Raw genomic sequence first — 27,999 nt, forward strand, 5'->3', positions numbered from 1 at the left:
ATATGAGGGTCACACAGGTGACATTTATTTATTATGGGTGGCATATACTGCTCTACTCCCTCACCACCCCCATCTCTTGCTAACAGAACCTGGAACTTAAATTTTGCTCTGGTAGATGGTAAAGAGCTGTTGAATTCAGGGACTGAGGACTCCTCCCCAAGCCCCAAGCAATTAACCACGATTGGGCTAAACCAATACGGTGACCCATTGCACTTTGCCAGATATTGCCTTTCCATTCTTCTGTACTGTTAGGCATGGCCACATACCTGAGTTCTGGCCAATAAGCTTCAAGGAGAAGTCAGCTTGGGGGCTTCTGAGAAAAGCTGAGAGGAAAGTTCTTTAACACCAGCCACTCCCCTCTTCTTGCCTTGAACATGCTGGTGTTAAGGACAAGATGCTTGGAGCTGCAGCAGCCATCTTGCAACCATGAGGCACCAAGCCTAAGAACAAAGACAGCATACTGAGGGTGACAGAGGGGAGTGAGGAAGTCATCCAGAGCTATTGCACAAACCTGGAACTGCCTATTGCTAGACATCTTGTTATGAGATAATTAAATGTCTTTATTGCTACAGCCATCGTTAGGTATTCTGTAATGTGTAGCCAGACACATCCTGACACTTTATTATAAAATGAAAGATTATCACACCCTCTAGTCTGTTTTTCTTTAAGGATCACAAAAGCCTTTCCAGAAGCTCTCACCAAAACCATTATCTCAGATGCTCATTCTGCCAGATTTTCTGCAGCTGCCCATTAATATAACTTCTGGAAGTCGGCAGGGCATTCGCAGGTAGTGTTGCTAATCTATAAAGCTGTTTTGACAGTGCTGTGTACTATATTATTAGTGGCACAAAGCAGGCAAGTTAATTTCCGTGCCCTCTGAAATACACGAAGGAATAGGGTATAATTCAGTCCTTTGTGGGTATTAAAGAGAAAATCATAAAGGACATTTTTTTGAATCATGAAGAGCCAAAAGCTTTGTTTTTTAAGAGACAGAGTCATGAAAGTCCAACAATACACTAGCAAGACATTGTTGAAGCAATTGCAGAACTATATTTTGCTAAACAGAAGTGAATAAAACTTGACCTATTAACAAAAGACTCACATGCAGCAAAACAGCAATACATGACCCACCTCTCTGGCAATCTGTAGAAATCCTCAACTTAAGAGAAGCTCTGGAGAGCGCACTTTGTTTATTTGGGCTTAACTCATTAAATAATAATCAAGTACTTGTAAACTAAAACAATAGTCACAACAATATTTGTTGAATTCACATTCTATTACATATACGGTACTTTGGCCAATGCTCTCAATGCATCAACTTATTTAATATTCGTACCCACCCAAGGCCATAGTTACTATTATCGACATTATTTCACTCTGTAGATTAGAAAACAGATCTGAAGACCTTAAGTAAACTAACAAAGGTTGCACAGTTCCAGTGGTGTGCCAATTGTTAAATTTTCAGGAATTTTGTGAGGCAGTCGTTAAAAATAGGTAGCTTGGAACTAGTATGATGGGAATATTAACACCACAGAATTTGGAACACTACAAATCCTCCTCCCCATTAACTAGTACACTACTAGTTAATTATGGGTGTTTGTTTTTGTTCAGTTGTTCAGTTGTGTCCAACTCTTTGAGATCCTATGGACTGCAGGATGCCAGGCTTCCCTGTCCTTCACTATCTCCCAGAGTTTGCTCAAACTCATGTCCATTGAATTATGGGTATAGTTTCACTATTAATAGTCAACCAAAACAAATACATGATTATTTTGATGAGAAATGGTAGACCAGGTATGTTGTTGATGGACTGGAAAATGGGTAGGATTAGTGACTATTCCAGAAATAAGAAGCCCCCAGATAGATCTAGGCAATGAAGTGTATATGTGTAATGAGAGAATTCTAAGAATACAGAAGAGTCAGCTCTGTGCTTCAGGAAGTTTCCAAATAGAAAAATGTAAATTCCTCAAAGCTTAATAAGTGTCATGGCCCCCAGCTCAGACATCTGAGTTATGTAAATATCACCAACTCCAGGGCTGGATAGTGTAGAATAAATTTGCAAGAATATAACTACTTTAAAGATATTTGCAACGGCCTTAGCTTGAGGTCATTGAAAAGATTCCTCCCAACCAAGAACAAGAATTGAATCCACTTATGAGCTCAGAAAACAAAAATTATGGCAATATGTTCAGTGTTTAAAATTAGAAAAACGTAGCTGAATGTGTCTCCAAGGCAGAATAAATTCACATTTGAACTGAAATTAAAAGAAAAATAGTAAATATCCTTGGCCCTCAGCTTTTATTGTAAGTCTTAGGTTATTTCCTTTTATTTCCTGTACCACAGTCCACACTCTGGTCACTCTGACTGCTCACTTGGCCTTTTAACATGCTTTCCTCTCTGCCTTTCTCTTGGCTTAACAAACTCCTATGCAACCATTGAGACCCAAGTCAAATATCACCTCCTCTGGGCAGCCTTCCCTGACTCCTCTAGGCAGTACCAGTCTTCCTATTTTCTGAAGTCTTTCAGTCCCCTGGTAGATATCTCTACTTTGCTATGACTCACCCAATCACACACATCCTTCCCACTTGATGGTGAGCCCCAAGGACAGCTGTATCTAATTCTAATCTGTATCCCAGCACATTCCCTGCCTCTTCCCCTACCATTCTGCCTTATGTCCCACTTCAGTCACTCTGCCTACTCTCTACTTCTTCAGCTTGGCCAGGCTACCACCCACTTTAAGGCTTTTGCATGAGTTCTACAAAGAATGCTCACACACACACACACACACACACACACACACACACACACACACACACCCTTCACCTGCTAGGAGCCAATCCTGATGTTTGATTCAATTTTCAGGCCTCAGCTTAAATGTCACCTCCTCAGGGAGGTCTTTCCTGATCTTCCAAGCTTAGTTAGATGCCACCTCTCCTCTTATTTTATATTCTCATGTTATCCTCCATTTTCCTCCTTAACATTTATTATGATTAGAATTACAGGCTAATTTCTGTATTAGCCTGTGATGTATAACTGCATTCTAGCGCTACAGTCAATGGGGTTGCAAAGAGTCAAACACAACTGAGCACAAATGCATGCACGCACGCTTGCTAATATGTGTCTGTTGTTCGTCTCTCCCCCCAGTCTAAGATCTACGAGACCTTGATTCTCCTGCTCTTTATATGCCCCCAGCACCTAGCACAGGAACCGGGGCGCTGTAGGTGGTAAAAATCATGCATTGAATGAGTGAGTTTGTTGGTCTACAGTTTATGTTTGAGGATGAGCAGAGTGTTTATTGAGGTGATGTGGGCTGAAGTCCTACTCATCTCCCTCCTGTTTCCCTTTCCTTATAACTTACAGTTATAAGGTGCTTTAGCATATTGCTGTCTTTCACTAGGTCTTGTGATTGCTACTTGATTTTATACAAAAGTATTATTGGTAAAAAGAAAGGGTTAGTTTGGATTACAAACCATTCCTGATAAAACCTTGAGTCCTTTTCAAGTAAGAGACTCAAAGAGATTTTTCTTCATCCCCAGTGAAGCCCGACACAGCAAGGAGAGCAGACACAGCACTCTCTCATTCAGCTCTCCCCAACCCTCCCTTTTCAGGATTCATTTCTCTCTGGAGGGGCATTTAGGGGAGCCCTGCTGGCTGTTTGCTAAGACTGGAATCATCCCAACAAAGCAAGAATTGTTCACATTAGCTGCATAGGGAAGCAGCCAAGTCAAATAGACCCTCTCTCTGGGGCCATTAGGTAAAACTCTGACCTACTCTTATCCCCTCCAGGCTAATTATCTAAACATCCATTGGGTAATTAACTCAAAGCTCCACCCACTTTGTTCTGACTGGTCTTCCATCTGCATCCTAAACCTGTCTCTTGTAAAGTACTGGTGGCGGTGTACATTTCGCATGCAAGCAAAGTCGCTTCAGTTGTGTCCAACTCTTTGTGACTCTATGGACAGTAGTCTGCCAGGCTTCTCTGTCCATGGGATTCTCCAGGCAAGAATACTGGAATGAGTTGCCATGCCCTCCTCCAAGGGATCTTCCCAATCCAGGGATCGAACCCACATCTCTTACATTTACCTGCCTTGGCAGGTGGGTATTTTACCCTGATTTTAGATAGACAGAACTCCTGAAAATTTAAGTGTCATTGTTGGAAACCTACCCAAGCCCATATAATTATGCACAATTTTTTGGGTTCTTTTTGATAGCTGTAAGAATTTCCAGAATGTTTGAAGTGGGCAAGGGTTAACTTCTTCTCTTACAACCTTACTATAGTTACATTGAAAGTGAACTTCAGATCAAATTCTATCATACTTCACAGACTTTACCTTTAACAGGCATGCAGTTAACAAATGGCTTATACCATGTAATTATAAACTTGGTAAAGTTCCAGCTCTCCAACTTTTTAACTGATCTGCTCGCATGTTACAGGGTACATTTTCTTAAGAATTAGATGACAAGGTTTCAGAGGCAGGATCCTGCTATTCCTATGGTTAGCAACCACATAACCTGCAACCCCGTGGCTGGGCACAGGCACCATCTCTGAAGGTGTAGGGTGAGCCTTGTTTGACTCCTCTACCTCAACCATCCAAGCAGGGAGAGTGTCACTTCAGCCAATCCCCTCATCTTGAATACCACTAATTTTACTAACGAAAGCCCAGTCTAACATCTGTTAGGTTGTTGGCCACAAATTTCACTAGTAAAACCCCTCTTTTGCTATTCTCTGTGCTGATTAGTAAGACACCTGAGCTTGACCAGAGATACTGAAAACAGAAGAGATGGTAGCAAGTGTCTTGAGGTGTGACCCTGCTGATCAAATGTTATGTCTCCCTAGGAGTATGAATCCCTACCTGCCTGCACCATCTAGAACTAAGCATCTTTAAGTAGATTACACAATACCAAGGCTTTTTTTTAAACCTGAGATCCATAAACACCCTGGGCTTCCATGAATAGAATTCAGGAGGCCCATGGTTGTGGGTGGGGGGAATGACACCTTGATTTTTGTTGACCTCAGTATTTGCAAGCCCTGTAAAGTCTCACCAACAGAAGTCAGATCTTTCCATATCACATGGCAGCTGCTATATACATCTTGAGATATCAACACTCCCTGTTTTTTTAGACTATTAAACCCACTGATAGGTTTTTTGTTAACTATATTACTCTATCACAATGCCTTCTATACTGCTATGCCATATATTGATAGTCATAGTCTATTTTGATAACAATTTGATAAACGTGTTTCCATAAAATCGGTTTACTTTGCAATATGATGCATTTGTTTTATGCATTTCTAAACATTAAGAAAAGGTCCACAGCACAGTAAAGAATTTCTGACCTGCCTGAGAAGCAGCTTGACAGGTCAGGCCTTCAGAACATCGCTTTCCCGCTCAGTGTCTGCAACTTCACAGAATAGTGCCTAAGATTCTGGCTAGCTAGTAACACCTGATACTCAGGTGGCTTAAGATCATTGTGCCGAGATAATACCCTCTGTCACATGCTGGGTTCCCCAGGAAGCAGACTCAGAGATGGAGATTTACGTACAGGAAATTTACTGGGGAGTGTCTTCGGGAAAAAAACCTGTCCTGTTGGTGCATGCAAGGATGCAGGATTAGATGGAGGGAGAGGTAGGGCTTCAGTGCCATCACAACATAGCCTTAGCTCACCCCACTGAGAGCTCTGGTGCTAGGCTGGTGCTTCAGACTTGTCCCCACTTGGCGGGGAGCTGGGCCTTTGTACCCCGACATCAACCCATCCCTGGATGTGGCTGACCTTGAGTGAGTCAGGGCTCTCTGTCACCCATAAGCCTCCAAGGTGCCCAGTAACTGGAGAAATAAATGCTTCTGTCCTGGAGGGGTTCCGGCCGGCACAGCATGACTCTCACTCCCCTGCATCCTCCCATGAACACTCACCCACGTGTGCTGTCTCCAAACCTCGCAACTTCTCTACAAGGTGTGCACATCACCCCCATTCTAGATCATAGACACTGACGTTCAGAACAAGGCAGTGACGCATCTCCTGCTATTGCTGTCAGTACTGCAGGCTGACACCTTCATTAAGTGTGGAACTTCAGGTTATATAACTCCATCTGTCCTCCAAACTAGAATCAGCGAACCAAGGAATGACTCTAATTTCGCTCACTTTAACCTCTCCATTTCTGATCACCCTTGCCAGTTGCGCACCCCTGGTCCCTTGCCCCCACTCGATCACCAAGTGCTGGGTTTCTCATCAGCCTCCTGTGCCCAGTCCTCAGCTGCCTTCACATCTGTCTACTTCATTCCTCCCTTCCCCCCACCACCTCCACTTTCACCTGAATTGCCTTAGAGCTTTCTGGCAATTTTCTGTGTCCCATTCCCAGCCCCTCTGCTCTCTCTCTTCCTCCCTACCAGCCAGAGGGATGCTCCTAAAGCAGAACTGGGATCAGATCTGATTCTGGTGCCCACCACCTACTGGCTCCTCACCGGGCCCTTTCTCAGCCCTCCTTACCACTCTTGCCTCTTGTACAGACTCTGCTCAGGCTCCAGCTAAACTGAGCTACTCATTTTATCCCCCATCTTTGCTCATGATCTTTCTTTTGCCAGAAATGTCCTTCCTGCTTCCTGTTTCACTCTGCACTTGCATTCAATTCATTCTGGGAATATTCGCTGAGCACCTGCCACATGTCCAGCACCATGAGGAAGGAGCAGTGATTGAGATGAATGAGGTTCTGCCTTCCAGGGCTTTCCTTCTATTGGAAAAGGCAGATAGTGAACAAATCAACTTGATAATTGCACATTCTGGTAGCTGCTAAGAAAGCTTCCAGGCCATGTGCCAAGAACAGATCACAGATGTGAGAGATACAGAGCTCCTTGATGTTTCCCTCATCCTTTAGTCTGGTGAGTATCATTTTCTGCCTTCACCATGATGGGAGACAAGCTCAAAAATAAGGAGTGCTGGGGAAGCACTGTGTGGCCGTGTGAGTGGAGATCGGACATGTGAGCAGAGATCGGAAAGGAGCCCTACACTGAAGGAAAGAGCAATCCAGGCAAAGGATCCAGTGGGTGGCAGGCCTTGAGGCTGGTCAGAGCTGGGTGTACTCCCAGGGCACAAAGGAGCTGGGCAGAGGGGTCATGTACGGGCTAGTGTGAGATGAGCTGGAGGAATGGGTGAGAGACATACCTTCCCTCCTCAGAGGGCAGCCTGTGGACCTCACCTTCTAACTCATTATAAATGCAGGAACTTGTCCAGACCTACTGAATTATAATTTGCATTTTAATAAGATCCCAGGCCATCCATATGTACATGAATATGTGGTTCAAAACTAGGCCATGTAGGACCTTTCAGATCCTGAAAAGGAATCTTAAACCCTTTCTCCCTCTCTCTCAAGATCAATATCAAATGTTTATCCCTTTGGGAAGTTGTCCTCATTTCCACAAGCCACTGGGATTATATCCCTGTAGATGACAAAAATGCACTTGGGCTCAATTACTGGATCGCAGGCTCCTTGAGATGAGAGATTATATCTGAATCATCTTGCAATCCCCAAACCTCTCTGTAACATCTTGCCCATCATGGGTAAATTATCAGAAAAAACATCACACAGTCATCTACTGGTGCACGTAAGTTGAGTGATACCACATCAGACAGGCCTCTGAACTCTTTCTGGGAAAGTAATAGAATCTAACTACTGACTTAAGCAAAAAAAGGAGGAATTTGAGCTCCCAGAGCTGAAAAATAAAGGAGAGTAGCTTCAGGCACGGTTGGATCCAGGTGTTCAAACAATGTACTCTTTGTTTCTCTTCATTTCTCTGCTTTCCTCTAGACTAGCTTTGCTCTTAGGATCAAGTCCAAGTATTGATAAAAATGACCACCAGCAGTCCTGGACCCATCTTGTGCCAGCCTATAAACCTAAAGAGAAGAAAATGCTCTTTCTTGATATTTACAACTCTTGTCTATCCTTTGGGTCAAGAGGTAAGACTTAGAACCACCTGAACCAAATACTGTCATCAGACAAAAAGGAGAAAAGATGCTGAGCAGAAGGAGAAGCCATTCACTACAGCCATTGTGAGACAGAACTGCTGTGCTGTCTTTAAAAATCAGGATGGAGAAAAATATTTATTAACCTGGGGAAAAATTCATAGAGTCTTGCTAAATTTAAAAAAAAAACAACAGTCCACTGCCAAACATTATTGTGAAATGATATCATTTGTGGGTATGAAAATACATTTTTATACTGTTTGTATGCCTAGAATGAAGATAATAAGGAGGATCCATCTCAGTAGGCCCTGGTAGGATTAACATTTCTTTCTTTTTTATATATTTTTTGCAATTTTCATATTTATATATTGGATATATACTGCACTTGCCATCATTAAGAAATATATTTTTAAATGAATGTATCTGTGATGGTTGATTTAGAGTGTCAACTTGGCTGGGCCTCGGTGCCCAGATATTTGGTCAAACATTATTCTGGATGTTTCTGTGAAGGTGGTTGAATGAGGTCAACACTGAAATCGGTGGACTTCGATTAAAGCAGATTACTTTCCATAATGTGGATTTGCCTCATCCAATCAGCTGAAGGCCTGACTGGAACAAAGACTGACCTCCCCTGAGTGAGACGAAGTTCTGCCAGTACACGACCTCTGGACTCAAACTGCAACCCTTCCTTGAGTTTCGAGCGTGTCAGCCTAACCTACAGGTTTGGGATTTGCCAAACCTCCATAATCATGTGAACTAATTCCTTAGAATATGTTCTCTCTTGATAAACATATATCGGTTTTGTTTCTCCGTAGAACTCTGATTTGTACAGTATGGTTCTTGCCTTCCATTATTAAATCCCTGTCAAAAATCTTAGAGCCAGAAAGCATATGTTTGAGCCCTGGGCTGCCCTTACCAGAAGGCTGGTCTCAGGCAAATCCATTGACCTCCATGAACCTGGTTTCCTAGTTCACACAAAAATGACCATTCCAGTCTCGATGGCAGGGTGTGAGGGATAGAGCCAATGATTACTGTGGTGACAGTCCTTGTATCATTTTCTCAAACCTAAGCTGCCAGTTACCTATTTTTGAAGATTAAGTCCTGCTGTGAAATTCTTTACCTTAGAAACCAGTGTGGAAAAAAAAAAATAGAACAACAAAATCTTGAGCTGGGAGACTTGTCACCAATAAATAGATGAAAAGAACTGTCTGTTTTATCTTCACACTTAAAACACCTCCACTGTCAATACATTTCCCAATCTCATTATTAGCATAGAGCACACTGATTTGTGTTTAAACCCAGCAAGACTTTCTCCCACCAGGAAGGGACGCTCACTTCTCGGATCACCTCTCTGACTTTGTAGTTTCTTTGTGTGCTGAACATCAAATGTGGCGTCAAGTGAGAAACACACTTTAAACCCCCACACTCTGAATCATTGCACAGGTTCTATAAGCACCAGAAATGAAACAGTTCTTGCTCTTGATTTCAACTCATGCTCATTGGGGACACCCAGAAAGGAATGCCTGCCTTTGTTCCAGACGTGGGTCTCATTGAAGACTCAGTGGCATTTCCTAAGGTCCTGCAAGCTGCCCTCAGGCTGCCCATGTTCTCTTACAGCCTCAGAGATGCTCAAGGTGACCCCTTAAGGCCTGTTAGTAACTGGAAAGTAGCCAAGACTCATTCTGTCCAGCCCAGGAATTCTCACACTTGTCAGATCCAGCAACCCCTTCATAGAACAACAGATTGTAATGCCTCTTTCGCTGTGTTGAAATAAAACTCATAGATAATTTTACCTCCCTGCACACAAAATTGAAGAACAAAATCAATAGAATGCCCTATCTATAATGAAAGAAGGAGGAATAAAAGAAAAGTAATTCAGAATAAAAATTAAAGTCAATAAAAATAAAACAAGATCCATGCTTTCAAGCATTCAATAAATGGCTGAATGGTTTATGAGAACCTGTTCCCAGGCAATCTGTAGGTGCCGAACAGTGAGCAAGACTGGCAGGAAGAGGATTTTTAAATGTAGGTAGTGTGTTAGTCTCTCAGTAGTGTCAGACTCTTTGTGACACCATGGACTATAGCCTGCCTGGCTCCTCTGTCCATGGAATTCTCCAGGCAAGAATACTGGAGTGGGTTGCCATTTCCTTCTCCATTGAAATGTTTAGGGTGTTAGGTAACAGCTTAGGCCAGACATTACTGGAAGTCTTAATGAACTAATTAGATGCTTGCATCTTCTTGTGTTAATTAATTCAATATTTACTGAATGTTGACCGGGGGGCAGGGGACTAGGCAGTTTCCTGGGAGATGGGAAATCAGCAATGAGCAAATCCTTCCCCATAGAGTGCCATCCCAGGCAGGGGGCATAAGTCTGAATGTAAGAGGGATGTGGCAATCAGGAGCTGATCTCCATGAAGAAACAGGGAGCTGGAGGCATGGTAGACACACAAGAATTAAAAACTAGGATATCACACATCTCAAAAGAGAGCCTTTGTACTTGGATGAGAGAGAGAGTTGTGGGTCACCCACCCAGGCTTGACCCTTGCCTAAATTTAGGGCCAGAATGCTTCATTGGAGCATGAATCACCAGAAATATGTCTGGGTCTTAGATGATAACCCAAGGCTTCCCACATCTTGGCCCTTTGGAAATAGACCAAATAAAACCCCCACGAAACCTTCTCACTCCCGCCTCACCAACTCTATGCTTGTTTTCTCCTTTGGACTCATTCCTTCACTGAACCTGTCCTCTCATGACACCCCTCAGAGTGGGCCTCTCTGTCCGCTGTACAGAAAAACACTCCTGCCCCCACCTTGTCACAACTCACCCTCTTACTCTGCCTCATTTTCCACTCATAGCTCTTTGAAGGTATGTTACATGTTTACTGACCAGCTTGTTTGTTTATCATCTGTCTCTCCTACTCTATACTTTTTTAGGTCAGGAGCTTTGCCTGTTTGGTTCACTGTGGTGACTTCAGCACCTAGGACAGTGACTCACACACAGTAGGGTCTCAATAAATATGTATCAGATGTAACTTATATCCAGTGATGTGCTGGAGGCAGCTCACAATGGCTTGTGAGAGTCAATTACACACATCGTGACCCAAATGCATGTTCAATGATATCATGAGGGTATCTTAAAATCTGCTATGAAGGGACCATTTACACCACAGAAATTGGCCAACACTATATCAGGACTTCTTCTCCTTGGAAAGCTGGTTGTTGAACATTTGCCAGGATATCATTAAACAAAAATGAACATGTGCTATCAGAATATGTCTCCTTGGTTAAAAGAGGTCATTTCCATACAATTCCAAGGAAAACAATTCATTTGAGGAATCCAAGGGACAGTTTCAATGCCAAATTGCTTTTCTGTCATAGGCCTAACAGCTGGGTGCTATGTTGCAAAGCCCCAAAGCCTGACATATATATTTTTTTCTCTGCACACCATTACTGATATTAATGTACAAATACATTCTTAATGACACTAGAGCCATCTCACCTAAGGATTGCCATTTTCCTTTTTTGCCCTAGTAATTAAAAAATACCAATTGCGATTCATTAAAATAGGAAAGTAGATAAATAGTTGTGATAATTACCGCATTTTTCTCTTAGGAGAAAACAGCAATACTGTATGTAGTCATTTTCGATAAATATAGAAAATAAGTAATTATTGCTCGAGCTATTTATTATGAATCTCTATTCCCAGTCTCACTTCTGTAAACACCATTCATTGTTTAAAATAATCATTTTGAAAGGGCTGGCCAAACTTCTCATTACTGGCTGACAAGCACCCTCTCCGATGGAGACACATGGATTAGCCTGGGTAGGTAGGTAGCTGGTTGTCTCAAAGCTGATTGTGAAAACAAGTTTGAAAAGATTACCTTTTCCACCATGGAAAAAGCCAAAAAGAGCAAGCAAAAGCTAGTATGTCTCTGTGTACCAGCCAGAGGCAGCTGCAGCTTTGGAGATTTAATTAAGAAATGTGCAGTGGGTGAATGTTTTGGGGTTGACTTTGTGTCCATTCAGCCCACAAGTGCTTCCTTCATGTCTAACCTTGATTGAACCACGCTTCTCAGAAAGTCTGGACCTGATGGAAAATAAATTCCACTGGATTCGAATGGAGCCATTAACATCTCCCTTTCGGGGCCTGAAACATTTATTTGTTTTAAAATACACACACTCATCTCAGTTCTATTAGGAGGCAGAGCCAGCTCTTACCTGGGAGGGAGATTCATCAGCCACTCTCTGCCCCTTCCTGCATGCTGCCTCCTCCCCAAGGCAGACTGAGCTGCTGGGAGACAAGAGAAGGGACGAGGGGAAAAGGGAGGGGTATCCCATGGACTCCACACTTCATCAGCTGGTGGGAGAAGCCCTGAGACCATCTTGGGGTGCTAAGTCATGACCAACCCCAAACCCCTGCTCCCTCCCAAAACTCAGTTTTTTAATCTAAACTTTCATACTATCAATGATTGGAGAAAGATTATTGGTGTAATATCGAGACTTGGGTCTAAATCCTGGCTCTGTCATTTGGGCAAGTCTCTCTCCCTGTCCAGGTTTTAGTTTCTTCATCTATTTCAGAGGGTAGGTTGGACCAGTAGTTCCCAGATAGGGTACTGCTTCCTATGGAGCATTTCAAGATCTGTGAGAGCATATTTGATGAGCGCAATAATTGGGACACCATCGGTAGGAACAGGCATTGGCAAGCATACTAGATGTCCTGCCATGCTCAGAACAGTCTTTTACAATGAAGAATTATTCCACATCCTGTGGAACTTTCAAAGGCCCCACTGTATATTCCTGTGTCTATGTGATCTCTTGACTTTGCTTCTCCAGATTTCACTTTCCTCATCTAGAGCTGAGAAGTATTGTTCTCTTGGTCCAGGACCGTGTGGATGGTATACTCTGTGACAATGATGAAAATAAACATGTTTATTCACAACAAGTCTTTCTTGAGCACCAACAATATATGAGCTACTGGGTTGTGTGCTTGGACCCAGCACTAAGCCAGACATGGGTCTTGTCTGTGTGAGGTTCATAGTCCGGTGTATTCAAATCTGCAGCCCTAGAAAGGATGTTACACTCCCAGATTATCAACATTCAATCTCCATTTATTGGCTTCCCATTAGGTGCCCGTCACTGAGATAGTACTAGAGATTCTGTGAGAGATAAGATAGATCCCTACTCCTAAGGCATTCAGTGTGAGCAGGGGTGATGACCAAGTAAACAATAAGCCGGCCACACGATGCAGTGTGTAAATCCTATGTTACAGGTTCGTGAGCTACATGATAAGAGCTACCATTTATCATTCACTTCCTATGTGTCAGGCCTAGGAGAGTTACTTTGCTTGCATCATGTCTTTTTAGTCTCACGACCACTTCACAAAGTAAGCCAGCATGTGTGTGCACTGTTACCATTTTCACTTAACACCTGTTCTGTGTTTACTCAGCATTTTTAACTGACTCAATTCATTAAATCAGCCCTTGTCCCGAGTAATGACATCTCTGAAATCATAAGACTGGTGATCTAGTTTTCTGTGTATGTCTATATTTTTTCTAATACCTATAAAATAAGTGTGTTACAATTTAAAGTTTGTAATTGGATACCATCTAAATCATCTTGGTTATCAGATGTTGGGAAATACTGGGTATGCAGGTCAGGGCAAGGAATGCTGCTGCTGCTAAGTCACTTCAGTTGTGTCCAGCTCTGTGCAACCCCATAGACGGCAGCCCACCGGGCTCCCCCATCCCTGGGATTCTCCAGGTAAGAACACTGGAGTGGGTTGCCATTTCCTTCTCCAATGCATGAAAGTGAAAAGTGAAAGGGAAGTCGCTCAGTCATGCCAGACCCTCAGCGACCCCATGGACTGCAGCCTTTCAGGCTCCTCCATCCATGGGATTTTCCAGGCAAGAGTACTGGAGTTGGGTGCCATGGAATACTGGGTAGGTAAGTCAGAGCATGGAATGCTGGGTAGGTGAGTCAAAGCAGGGAATGCTGGGTAGGTGAGTCAAGGCAGGGAATGCTAATTAATGCAGAAACAACATGGTCTAGGTTTATTCATTGTCATGTCACAATTTTATGTAGGTGATGGGCAGGTGGGGATTCTCCACAAAGTCACTCCAGGACACAGGCTTTTTCCATGGAAAGGTTCCATCATTTCCTGGAGCCTCAGGGCCTCTCTTGGATTCTCTGCATCCAGCTGGCAGATAAGGGAAGGGAGAGCATCGTATCTCACTGATCAGAATTCACCCACATGACCCCACCTAACAGCATGGGACACTGGGATGGGAGGCTTACCCATGGATCCAGGAGGTGAAGGAAAACAGGTATAGTGAAGATCTAGCATAGTCTCTGCTACACAGGTGGCACAGTGGTAAAGAATCTGCCTGGCAATGCAGGAGATGCCAGAGACACAGGTTCAATCCCTGGGTTGGGAAGATCCCCTGGAGGAGGAAATGGCAATCCACTCTAGTATTCTTGTCTGGAAAATTCCATGGACAGAGGATCCTGGTGGGTTACAGTCCCTGGAGCTGTAAAGAGTCAGACATGATTGAACTGAGCACAGCGCGTGCTCACACACTCACACACACACACACACACACACAACACACTGCTATACTGCGGTAAAATTCCTCCTTGGGAAGCGCTAAGATACACATTTCCACTTTACACTCTAAGTTAACTGCCTTAGCTTATATAGGTATCAAGTGGTAAAGCTTGGACTCCAGCCCAAGTCAAGGCTGTGATAAAGCCATCTCCTGTGCGCTGAATGAGGATTCTCACAGCTCTCTCTCTGCTCAGAATTCAGTCCTGAGCTGCAGGACTGCACAGCAGAACGTCCACAGATGTCCTCACCTGGCTGTCCCACAGACACCTCTAACAAATGGGTTCTGAACCCAGGCCGTCATTCCTCTCCACCCCCAACCCTGGCACCTTCTCTTCCTGAATTCCCCAGTCAGTAAATGAGTCCATCAATCAAGCCAGAAAACTACATCTAGCCTAGAATTCTCCCACCGCAGAATGCTTTCAGCTGCAAGTAACAGAAAACCTAACTCCAAATACATTAAACCACTAGGAAATGTTCCATTTCATATAAAAACAAGGCCTACACATGCAGCAGCTCTAGGACTGGTTAATGTGGTGGAGCAAACACAGTGCTGAGAGCCCAGGTTCCTCTGTCTTTCCACTGGGCCATCCTCAGTCTCTTAGCCCAACTCCCCTCATTCTCCCAAGATGCTTTCCCTGGTTCCAAGTCACACAAGCGGAGAGCAATGTCTGGAAGCGGGAAAGCAAAGCTTCCCCTCACCATTCTCTTCCAAAGAGCAAAGAAACCCTCCACAGAGGTGCCCCACACCTGTGAAGGATGTGATCTCCTTCACATCCCACTGGCCAGGATTTTGTCATATATCCATCCCTAAGCCAGTCATGGGTAAAGGGAATGGAATCATCACAACAGCAGAGATTAACAATGACTCACCTTCTGGGGTCCTATAGAGACCCTCTCTCTCGTCACAGTGGCCACCTAATACCAGAACCAAGATGGTGCTCTTTGGGCAAGAAAGATGAGGCAGTGGCTAAGCAGCATACAATGTCTGCACAGTTCCTTCTTCCTTACCCCAACACCCAGCTGATTACCACCAGCCTGCCAATTTTACCTCCTTCATTTCTCTTGGTTCCGTGCCTGACTTCTGGTCTCCATCTAGGCTATCATAATTCAGAGCCTCTGGCAATTTTTACTAACAGTGAATAATTCTGTTAACGTATAAATAAACACTTCTTAAACGCTAAAAATTAAAGATTCTTTCTGTTAAATGGTTTGTACTGTCAATTTGTTCCAGCAAATCTTTTCCTTAAAGAGATAAAAAAGATGAATTATCCCAGTTTTTGCATAAGTTTAAAAAAAAAAAAAAAAACTCCGAAAATGAGACACCAGAATTAATAGGTTGGTACTGGATTTGATGTTCTCTGTTTCTAGAAATAATTGTGACTAAAATCATTATAGACTCTGATTTCTGAAGATGCATTAATTAACATTTTTTAAAGTGGCTCATGGGAGAGCATTTAGATCATAGCTAACTACCATTTAAAACACGATCACAGAAACAGAAATATGTGTGTATTGTACATATCCAAAACCAAGTTGACTATTTTCCAATCAGAAAGTGCTTTATCTACACTAACATTATGATATGATTAATGATCACTATTTCTTCCAGTTTGCCCTACCAAAAACCCTTGTGTATTAGTTATACATCATGGCATAACCAATTATCCCCAAACATGACGGTTTGAAACATATATGTATTATCTCTCCATTTCTGTGGGTGAGGAATCTGGACATGGCTGAGCTGGGCCCTCAGCTTCAGGGTCTCTCACAGGTTGTAATCACAGTATCAGCAGGCGCTGCAATCTTAAGTCAAACCTCAGCTGGGGAAGGACCCACCCTGAGCTCACGTGGTTGTTGACAGGATCTAGTTCTCCATGGGCTGTTGGACTGAGGGCTTCAGTTCCTCACTGGTTGTTGGCCAGGGGCTACCCTTGGATCCTTGACATGTGGACCTCACAAGTAAGGCATCTTGCTTCATTGAAGGGTGCAAGCTGAGAGAGCAGTAGTGAGAATCTGCCAGCAAGAGGAAGTCACAGTCTTTTGTAACCTAATCACAGAAGTGCCATTCCATCAACTTTGCCATATCCTAGTCATCAGAAGAAAGTCACCTGGTCCAGCCTTGACTCAAGAGGAGTGGAGTTATAGAGATGTGACAGCCAGGAGACGGGGGTCTTTAGGAGCCACGTCAGAAGCTGGCTGTCTCCCCTTGGAATTCTCCCCAGTTTCTCTCCTTCTCTCACACCCTTGCTGGAGAAGACTCCTGAGAGCCCCTTGGACTGCAAGGAGATCAAACCAGTCAATCCTAAAGGAAATCAACCCTGAATACTCACTGGAAGGACTGATGCTGAAGCTGAAGCTCCAATACTTAGGCTACCTGATGCAGTGAGCTGACTCATTGGAAAAGACCCTGATGCTGGGAAAGACTGAGGGCAGGAGGAGAAGTGGGCAGCAGAGGATAAGATGGTTGGATGGCATCACAGACTCAATAGACATGAGTTTGAGCAAACTCTGGGAGACAGTGAAAGACAGGGGAGGGACGATGGAAATGTGTTCTCTCCTTTTAAAAATCCAGTACAATAAGAAAAATTTTATTCAAAGATTTGCAAAGATTCCATTCTGCCTATGCATAGAGGTATGGATTCTGTTGGTTGCTTCACTGGGCTCCCAAACTGAGCCTGTCAGAGGTCTGACTCCCCACTATCCCCAAAGCAGATGAGACAGAGAGAGGAAAAGGCCTCATTTCAGCCCCCAAATTCTAGGGTGGTCTCTAATTTAGCCTTGAAAAACCACACAACATGGACTCCTGGGCTAAAACTACAGGGGACATTCTGCCAAGGGAGACCTCAACTCCGAAGACCCTGCCCATCAACGCACAGACCATGGTCATGGGTGGACAGCAATGGAAGGCAGCCCAGGACAGAAGGAACTGGCTGTGTTTTCTTGCCTAATGACCAATGGCTATGAGGCTCAAGGGAGTCTTTGTAAAGCAGAACTTCTCAAACTTTTCCACAACAGTATCCCTCAGGGCAACTAAAAATGAATACTCAATCTTGGGGGCTTCGGGAAGGGAGGGGCACGGTGGGAGGGTGTTTTTTGGGGGGGTATCTCATCTGAAGCTTACCAGGAAGATGAAAACCAATCTGCTACTTTTAATTTTCTCTTTAAAAGTCACCTACATTTCACATTTTCCTCAGTAATACAGCTGCATCTGATTCTTAATACAAAACTAATGCCTTAAATTATTTGTTTCCTAAAAATTTCTGCCTTTTTTTTTCAGTCAGTGCTAAAGTACCAAGGCTAAAGTTCCGAAAAATTGGGGCTGAATTGACGGAGTATATGCTGCATAGCAGATTCGGAACCCAGGCAATATCTTTGCATGGCTTTTGAGAATTCAGATGCACATAAAGATGTGGGTTGCAGAAGTTAGATGGCAGATGGTGGCAGGGAAGTCACAGAGACAGTGCTGCTGTAGCAGGGTGGGGATGGGGGGTGAGGCCTCCTGCACCTCTCTGGGGCTCCTGTCCCAAGGCAGTCTGTGAACATCCTCTTGCTGAGAGGGCCGGAAGCTTGGGTCAAACGATAGCTCTAAGGTCTCTGATCCCAGTCTCTGTTTTTGATGGCCGTTTTTACCTTGGAAGAAAGACAGTTTTCAAAAGAAATTTTCCATGAACAAAGACTGATTCTTTTGTTCCTGTTTTATCACGGAGACTATAACTTTTGTCACCTGTAAATGATTCAGTCTTCACCTTCAAAGATTCAGTCTTCCTGATCAACTGCAGTCACCCATATCTCAAATTTCATTGTCATGGGATCAATCTTATCATGGCTGGTAAGAGCAGTAAGATAATATAAAATCTGCACTAATTCAGGCTTTTAAAAATATCTGCTAAGTAAAGGAAACTTGGGAGGGGCAGTAGCCTTTACCTTGGGTCCAACACTGAATAGACATTTTTACCCTTTGCCTTCATGTCAACTTAATCTTTCACAAAGAAGAATAAGTCAACCCCAAATCCTGTCCCTGAAGACTGGGACTGTCTGTTCCCCTGACAAAGGCAGCAAACCTCTGTGCAAAAGTCTTAATTAAAGTCACTCCCCATTTCCATGTCAGATGGAAAAAGATGAGTAGCCAAACAGTTTTTGTTTCTGCTCTTTTCAGTATTCCACTGAATGCAAAGAGAAACCGAGAGAAACTTCCTAATGTGAGATGCTCATAGAGAATGAGGCAGGACTTGCTGGGGAGTTCAGGGTGAGAAATAACCTGGAGGCAGGCTACTATCTTTTTTGCTCCTCACAGATTTGACATTGTCTTTGCAACACATTTGCACTTTTCCCCCTAATTAATTCTATGCTGGCTCAAATGCTAAAATACCAGTTGGATTGAAAATGCTTCACTAGTTACTACCTGACACATTGTAAATTTACACCCTTCTACATCAGGTCCTGCAGTGAAGCTTCTGAGTCTGAACCCTGGAGTTGACTGCCTGAGTGGGAACCCCACCCAGCTCTACCAGTCTCTGGCTGTGTGACCTTAGCTCTGTGCCTCAGTTTCCTTATCTGTAAAATGGGCTAACAATCATGAGGATTTGAATAAGTTTGTGCATACAGAATGCTCATGCCTGGCAAGCAAGGAGTGCTACGTGTGAGCTGTTCCTTCATTTCATTGTATCTAAGACGCCATCAGTTATAAGAAGCACCACTGTTTCACGTACAACTAAGAAAGAAAAAAAATGCTGCCAACTAACATATGACCCAGTGCTTTAGCTCTTAACATTTTTATTTTAGCCTTATCAAAAGTGCTTATTCAGACATATCACATGTGGCCCTTGGGCACACCTAAAGAGGAAAGTATAACTGAAAGAAATTGGTTAAGTTATTCTCAAAAATTCTTCACAGAATCCAAATCTTAGTGATTTTCAACTCAGTGCTGTCAGGGTTCATATTTTCAACCTGAAGTTGCCCTGCAGGTGATCAATGGCATCAGTGAGAGAGAGTTTCTTTCAAGGGTGCCGCTCTCTGACTGTGATCAGAGGTAATGACAATGACAACCAAGTTCTGACTTTGTGTCAATAAGACATTGATCATAAGGCATTCCAATCACACAGCTGCTACAAGTGTGTGTAGAGGGGGCAGGTGCAGCATCTTAGAATCAGTGAAAACATGTAAATAGTATTACATTCTCATTATAAAAAAAACAAAACATTCTAAAAGTGATTGAATCATCAAAGTCTTCATGCCTTCATCTAATTGTAAAGAACTGTGAACCTTGGTCAAGATCTCAAGCACTTGTGTAAAAGCATCTTTTGAGCACAAGCAATTTGTCATTCCACGAGGGCACAGTCTTCAGCTTGGCTACTTAATTTTGACCCAAATCAGATGCATATAAACCTTTACCAAAGTTCCTTTGAATGGGCAAGTCACAAGTCATTGTTTAAATTGAGATGTAATTGACATGTAACATATCAGTTTCAGGTGTACAATATGATTCAATATTTGTTAAATACATTGTATTTCACAATACTGTGTATATATTATGAAATAATCACAATAAGTCTAGTCAATATATAAATTTTTTCTTATGATGAGAACTTTAAAAATTACTCTCACAGCAGCTTTCAAATATACAGTACATTATATCCCCATGACTTACTTTGTTTGTAACTGGAATTTGAATCTTTTGATCCACTTTACCCATTGATTCCTCCACTTCCTCTGCTTCTGAGCTGCTTTTTGTTATGGTTGTTTTTTTAGATTTCACATATAAGTGATATCATCCTTATTTGTATTTGTCTCTTTCTCTAACTTATTTGACTTGGCATAATGATGTCAAGATCCATCTATGTTATTGCAAATGGGAAAGATTTCATTCTTTTTTATGGCTGAATAATATTCCATTGTATAAATATACAACAAAAGTATTTATCCATTCATCCATCACTTAGGCTGCTTCTATGTCTTAGCTATTGGAAACAGTGCTATAATGAATGTGATATATGCTATAATGCATATATCTTTTTGAATTAGTATTTTTAATTCTTTCAGATAAATACTCAAAAGTGGAATTGTTAGATCATATGGTAGTTCTAGTTTTAATTTCTTGAAGGACCTCCATACTCCATACATGGTTTTTATTTATTTGGCTATTCTGGGTCTTAGTTGCAGCATATGGGATCTAGCTCCCTGATCAGGGATTGAATCTGGGCCCCGGACCACCAGCAAAGTCCCTGATTGTGGATTTTACTTCATTTCCCTGATGACTAGTGATGTCGAATACCTCTTCATATAGCTCTTGGCCATTTGTATGTCTTCTTTGGAGAAGTGTTTATTCAAATCCTCTGCCAGTTTTTTAATCAGATTGTTTGCTTTTTTGTTATTGAGTTGTTTGGGTTCTTTATATATTTTAGAGATTAACCCTGCATTGGATACATAATTTGCAAATACTGTTTTCATGTTGTTCAGGTGTTTGATTATGCATTTGAAAGAAAAGGAAACAAGCAGTGTTGATTCTCTTCAGATGGTCTCATCTCTGTATCTTCTCTGAGTTTGCCCAGAGCACCCCTAAAATGCAAGCAGGGGTTCTCAAATCCAGTGGCTATACTGTCACCTGGAGAGCTTGGTAAAAATGTAGATACAAAGACCCACTCAGGAATTGGACTAAAGCAGCCTCTGGAAGTGAGACTCAAGAACCTGCATTAAAAAAAAAAAAAGAAAAAACTGGTCCCTCCCCATGAATCCAATACAGCCTAAATTTGAGGGTCACACCTCTAGAAAAAATCATGGTAGGAAAAAATGGGCAAGAGATGGGGAAAAGGCCAAGGGAGGGGAGCATAAGAAAAAGTTGTTTCTACAGAGCACAGTTTCCAAAAGTGGCTCTTTTCAACACCTTTTAAAGGTAATATGTTGACTTTATAGTGCTGTTAAAATGAGATGAAAGCCGAGGAGAAATCATGGAAAGGGTTGAGCTTTAGGTGCTTTCTGCCTCCACCCAAGGTCCAATCCCAGCTGTGTTGAACAATTGGGAAGTACACAGGCCCACCTGGGAGGAGGGCAGGAGCGCGGGCCAGCAGCTCACTGAGATCTGGGACACCTGGTCCCTTTCTGTCCCTCCACTCTGCCACACACAGCGTCCCTCTGAAGCCTGGAATCCATGAGAGTGGAGTGTGACTGCCAGGGAAATCAGGATAATGTGACCACCAAGCATGGCCTGGAAAATGGCAACCAATTGGTCTGCCTGTTCAGAAATTACTGCAGTAACAGTGGTGGGGGGGGGATGTCTTTAAGGAAAATATAGAGTCTACTGTAGAGTAGTTTAAAGTGTATTTTTAACTACTGAAAATCCCAGCAGCCTTACAAAGTAATTATTTCCATTTTTTAATAAATGGTGGTGGGGGGGAATGTCTTTAAGGAAAATAAAATATAGAGTCCACTGTAGAATAGTTTAAAGTGTATTTTTAACTACTCAAAATCCCAGCAGCCTTACAAAGTAATTATTTCCATTTATTAATAAAGGCCTTCTCATTTAATTCTGATAAACCCACATAATGTTTACATTGTCATAATCACAGCATGCGTGCACACACACACATAGTTTTGAGCATCTTTTTTGCTCTTAATATTATTCTCTAAACTTTTCTTCATGTCTTATAGACACCATATAATTTCAAGTAACAGTAGGTCATCTTTTATCGATAGGCCAACAGGTACTTAACCAAATTCTACAGTTTCTTCGAGTTGCTCACAGTTACAGGCAAAGTTGTGATGAAAATCTTTTGCATATGTCATATTCTACACACCTACTGCTTGAGTGATTGTCATTTTCATTTCTGCCCTGTGGAAGAGAGAACTTTCCCTGGAGCCTCTCACAAACTGCTCCCTTGCTCACTGGGTAACATTAAGGTACAGAGCTTGAGATGGCAACATTATCCTGGATTATCTGAATGGGTCTGAGGTAAAAAAAACATCCTTAAAAGAGGGAGGGAAGGTGATTTCACCTGCAGTCTGGTGGCTAAGACTTCAGCTCCCAATGCAGGAGGTGCCAGTTCAATCCCTGCCAAGGAGCTAAAATCTCACATGTGGCCAAAAACCAGAACATGAAACAGTGGCAATATTGTAACAAATTCAGTGAAGACTTTTATTTTTAAAGGGAGGATACAGGATGGGAGTTAGGTGGAGGAGATGTGACAATAGAAGCAAGAGGTTGGAGGGATGTGAGAACAGGGTCCTGAGCTGAGGAATGTGGGTGACTTGTGGAAGCTGGGGAAACAAATGCTTCTGGGAAGGATCCAGAAAGAACTCAGTCTGCCAACACCTTTATCATAGACTTCTGGTCACTGGAACTTTTAAGAGAATAGATCTGCACTGTTTTAAGCCACTACATTTGTTATAGCAGCAGGAGGAAACAGATACATGTACTGTTGGGGCTGGAGCCGGACAGGCACAGAAACTAGTAACAAGAGCGATAATAAAAGTGCCGTCATCCGTCGAGGGCTCACTTACTCTGCTTACTTACTAACTTGTCCTGCACATCCACCTAGAGTGTCACGACACTATGAGATGGGTGCCGTCATCCCCATGCGACAGACATGAACCTGAGGCTCACAGAGGTTAAGGAACTTTACAAGGTTGCAGAGCCTGCGAGCGGTGGAGTCAGGATTGAGACTTAGTCCAGAATCTAGCAAAGATGATGCACGCCTAACACTTGGCCAAGGTGCTCGGTTACAGACAGATGCTAAAACAACCAATCTCAGCCTCCCCATGGACTCCAGAGGACTCTACTTAATAAGGGAGCTAGATTGGCCAGATGGTATTGGGGCAAGAGGGTGGTGTGGGGGACCCAGACCTGGATGAAGACAGGTAGATTCTTCCAGATTCTGCTCCAGGACTTGCTGGGCGTCACTTTTTCCTAATCAGACAGAGGTTCCCGGTGGACGCCCTGTCTCCGCAGCTCCTCTTTGGTGATTCTGACATCTCTAAGCCAGCTCCACCCTCTCAAGCTTTTAGCACCTTTGTCTGCAGGGGAAGTCTGAGAAATGCTGCAAACTCCACCAGCCCAGTGCTCTTGGTGGGGGGGTCTCTGCAGGCTCTGAACTCTAGAGTTCCTCTCACTGAGCTGAGCTGCCTGGAGCCACCATTGGCCACTGCAAGCAACTGTGTGTTTAGGGCGCCACCTAGTGGTGTCCAGGGTCCCCAGCATTTCTTCTCAAACTTGGTCGAGAGGAAGGGGCCTGGAGTATCTCCCTTCCTCTGAGGTCATTCCAGGGAGGCTTGGGTGACTTAGAGTAGTGGTCCCCAAAAACTTTTTGGCACGAGCCAAAAATTTGGAAGTCAGTTTTTCCATGAAACTGGGGCGGGGTGGTTTCAGAGTAATGCAAGTTCATTATATTTACTGTGCACTTTGTTTCTATTATTATTAGATCAGCTCCACCTGAGATCATCAGGCATTAGATCCCAGAGGTTGGGGACCCCAGACTTAGAGGGTCTTCATCCCTCTCGGATTCCAGGACACTTTAGAGAAGCTCAAAGCCTGCTGTGTGTTGTAGTGTGTGTGCTCAGTCATGTCTGATTCTTTGGGACCCCCTGGACTGTAGCCTGCCAGTCTCCTCTATCCATAGAATTTTCTAGGCAAGAATACTGGAGTGGGTTGCCATGCCCTCTTCCAGGGGATCTTCCTGACCCAGGGGTTGAACCCACATTTCTTGCATATCCTGCATTAGCAGGGGGATTCTTACCACTGTGCCACCTGGGAAGCCCCCAAAGCCAGCTGCTTCCCTGAAAACCTGTCAGCTCACATTGGGACTGCCACATCCCGGGCTCTGCCTGGCAGCCCAGATGCTGGCTCTGGGTTGAGATACAGAATAATGCTTTTTGTCATTTCTCAGCTCCATGGCCTGAAAGAGGGTGGGGAAGGTATCTGTTGGGGTAGGAATTGGCATCTCTTTTCAGTGTGAAAGGAACTAATAGAGGAAAGTGAATTTTAAAAAGCTATTGAGAATACAGATTATCTGACAACTTAGATAAAAATGGGCCAATTCCTTGAAAAACACAACTACAACTCACTCAATATGAACTAGATAATTTGAATATGCCTACAACTGTTAGGGCTTCCCTTGTGGCTCAGCTGGTAAAGAATCCACCTGCAGTGTGGAAGACCAGGGTTTGATCCATGGGTTGGGAAGATCCCCTGGAGAAGGGAACGCCCACTCCAGTATTCTGGCCTAGAGAATTCCATGGACTGTATAGTCCATGGAGTCACAAAGAGTCAGACACAACTGAGAGACTTTCACTTTCACAACTGTTAAGGAAATTGAAAATAAAAAGCTCCCTCTCAACCTAAACTGTACACTTAATACAAAAATTAACTCTAAAATGGGTCATGGACTTAAATGCAAAACATAAAACTTTCAGGAAAAGACAGGAGAAAATCTTTGGTATTTTTAGGCTACTTTAAAGGGCCCTCCTCCCTCCAGGTAATTCTAATGTCCACTCTTCTGCCTCAGTAGACAAATTCTGCCAATAGACAGAAGCCACTGATTCACAAACAAGTAGATACATCTGGTTAAAAACTATCAAAAGCATCATCTAACCTCTCAAATGATCAAAAGAAAGTCCATGTAAAAACAGTAATTAAAGGAGTTCCCTGGGGCCCTAGTGGTTAGGATTCTGGGCTTTCACTGCTATGGCCTGGGTTCAATCCCTGGTCAGGGAGCTGAGATCTTGAGTACCACGTGGCACAGCCAAAAAAAAAAAAAAAAGTCAAATGACCAAATTTACAAGTAAATCAAACAGAAGTTAATAATTCATGCTTCCCCTTCACACAGGTAGGATAACCAATCGTCCCATTTACCCAGGACTAAGGGCATTCCCAGAACTGAGGACTTTATGTACTACGCCAAGACAATTTGATAAATCTACACAAGCCTCATGGGATCCGTATAATTACTGCTTACTCTCTGCTTTCCCCGTTTGACAGAGATCCACTGGGGCCAGGACCCTGTGTATCTTATAGCCTGGTCCGTATCTTTGTATATCATAAATGCTCAATCAATATTTGGAGATGGAAGACGGAAAGGCAGGAACAGAGCCAAAGAGGGAAGGAAAGGGAAAGAGGAAGGCAGACAGACACTTGCTGGGCAGCCTCCCCTTCAACATTCCTCCACCATCAGACACACACCATGATCGCAGTTCTGACTGCATCACAGTATAGCTACTTATTTATAGGCCTGCCTCCCTCTATTAGGCCTGAACCCCTCCTGTACGTGGCCTGTATTCTATACACTGTGGTATCATCAAAGATGCCAAAGTCTAGAGGTTAGGAGAATGAATGTTGAGTTCAGTCTGCCTGGGTTCATATCCTAACCCTGCGGATTATCAGCTGGGACCTTTGACAAGCTGTTTCACCTTTCTCTACCTCAGCATCCTCATCTGAAAAACTGAATATGAAAAGAATAATACAGGACCTACCCTCATGGAGTTGTGAGAATTTTACATGCGTTACTGCATGTAAACAGTTTAGAATGGTGTCTGGAATAATATCTAGAGCATTCAGTGCATAGTTAGAATTGTTATTAAGCGAAGGGAATCCACAAACCCAATTTAAAGAACTGAAGTGACCTCATGGTGATCAGGAATCTACAGGTAGCTGTATTTTCTGATTGGTGGATAGACAGCCGTCTCTCTGACTACCTCCAAAAGGTCAAGAGGAAACTCTTCAGGTTTGGGAGGGCGATGCAGGAAGGCTCCAGGTTGACATGGGGCTTCCCTTGCCCACGTCCCCTTGCATGTGTCCGCTACTCATTGCGCCATGAAGGCCAGATACCCCAGTGCCTCTGGTGTCCTCAGAGCGTCTAGCTTACATCTGCACCTCCACGTGTATTGTCATTTGAAGTGGGCGAGGGGCTCTCAATGGAAAGTCAGATCTAGGTGAGTGAATCCTTCAGTTTATCACTGAAACCCCAGAACCTGGTTTCCAGCACAGAGCAGGCACTCTGGAACTACTTGTTAAAAGACTAATTTTAATAAGCATAAATATTTTTTTAAATTAAGTATATGTGTATAACTGAGTCACTTTGCTATACAGCAGGGATTGGCACAACACTGTAAATTCACCACACTTCAATAAAAAATAAAATTTAAAAAATTCAATAAAGTTTAAAAACTGGAACAGTGGCAAAATGGGTACCGCACAAATATAAAACCTCAAACCTCACAGGTTCACACGTTACATTTAACTGGGCATTCTTGTACCCGTTCTCTCACTTGACACACCCACCCCCCACAGTTCTATGAAGCAGGCAATGAAGATATTATCTTTGATTTACAAACCTTTTAAAATCCCAGTTGTCTGTTGGTGCCCAGATCCACATCACCTCTGGTCCTGCCCTTGACTGTGCGTCTCCTCTCCAGGTCCTTCCTGCTGGGTCATGAACCAGGAAGCAGAATGGCCACGAACCAAGTTATTCCATCAGGATTTACCCAAAGGAGTTGGAAACTTATGTCCGCACAAAAATGTGCATGCTGGTGTCTATGGAGGCTTTGTTCACAATCGCCAAAACCTGAAAGCAATCAAGATGTCCTTCAGCAGGTGGAGGAACTCATAAACTGTGGTACATTCAGACAATGGAATGCTGCTGCTGCTGCTGCTAAGTCGCTTCAGTCGTGTCCGACTCTGTGCGACCCCATAGACGGCAGCCCACCAGGCTCCTCCGTCCATGGGATTCTCCAGGCAAGAACACTGGAGTGGGGTGCCATTGCCTTCTTTGAATGGGATACTATTCGGTACCAAAAAGGCACAAACCGTCAAGCCATGAAAAGACACACAGGGACATTAAACGCATAATATTACTAAGTGAAGGAAGCCCATGTGAAAAGATCCTATACTGGGATCTTCAGTCTTTGTTGTGGCATGCAGGATATCTTTTTGCAGTTGCAGTATTTGAACTCCTAGTTGCAACATGTGGGATCTAGTTTCCTGACCAGGAATCGAACTCCCTGGATTGGGAGAGTGAGTCCTAGCCACTGGATCACCAGGGATGCCCCTCCAATTGGATGATATTCTGGAAAAGGCAAAACTATGGAGATGGCACAAAGATCACTGGTTGTCAGGGGTTTTGGGGAGGGAGGGATAAACAGATTGCAAGGAATTTTTAGGGCAGGGAAAGGATTCTGAAAAGTAAATTGGTTCCACCTGTGAATTCCCCAGGATTCCGCCCCTTCCCACTGTCCTCTTGACTTGATAGAGCAAAGGAGAAGAAACCCAGCTGGGTTGAGTAGGCAAGAGACTAAATTGTCTTTTTTTTTGTCACCAGCCTTTACTAGGGATGTACAGGAGGGCCCCTTTGTCCCAGCTCCTCACAGGCATTCATTCACCCTATTTGCTCTGAGGCACTGAATAAGCTTGTTCTTTGAGCTGGACTTAACCGTGCAGTTCGGTGTGATGAGATCATCCT

General features: G+C 43.3%; 1 long non-coding RNA gene across 1 annotated transcript; it reads right to left on the minus strand.

Moving 5' to 3' along the window:
- Positions 1–222: 222 nt before the first annotated feature.
- LOC138987807 (uncharacterized) lies at positions 223–27,132 on the minus strand. Its single transcript, XR_011464099.1, has 3 exons — positions 26,876–27,132; positions 14,248–14,480; positions 223–440 (listed from the first exon to the last, which is right to left on the minus strand). It is a non-coding gene; the product is annotated as an uncharacterized lncRNA (long non-coding RNA).
- Between the last annotated feature and the right edge of the window lie 867 nt (positions 27,133–27,999).

The sequence above is a fragment of the Bos mutus genome, chromosome 5 (assembly GCF_027580195.1).
Source record: "Bos mutus isolate GX-2022 chromosome 5, NWIPB_WYAK_1.1, whole genome shotgun sequence".
Lineage (NCBI taxonomy): Eukaryota > Metazoa > Chordata > Mammalia > Artiodactyla > Bovidae > Bos > Bos mutus.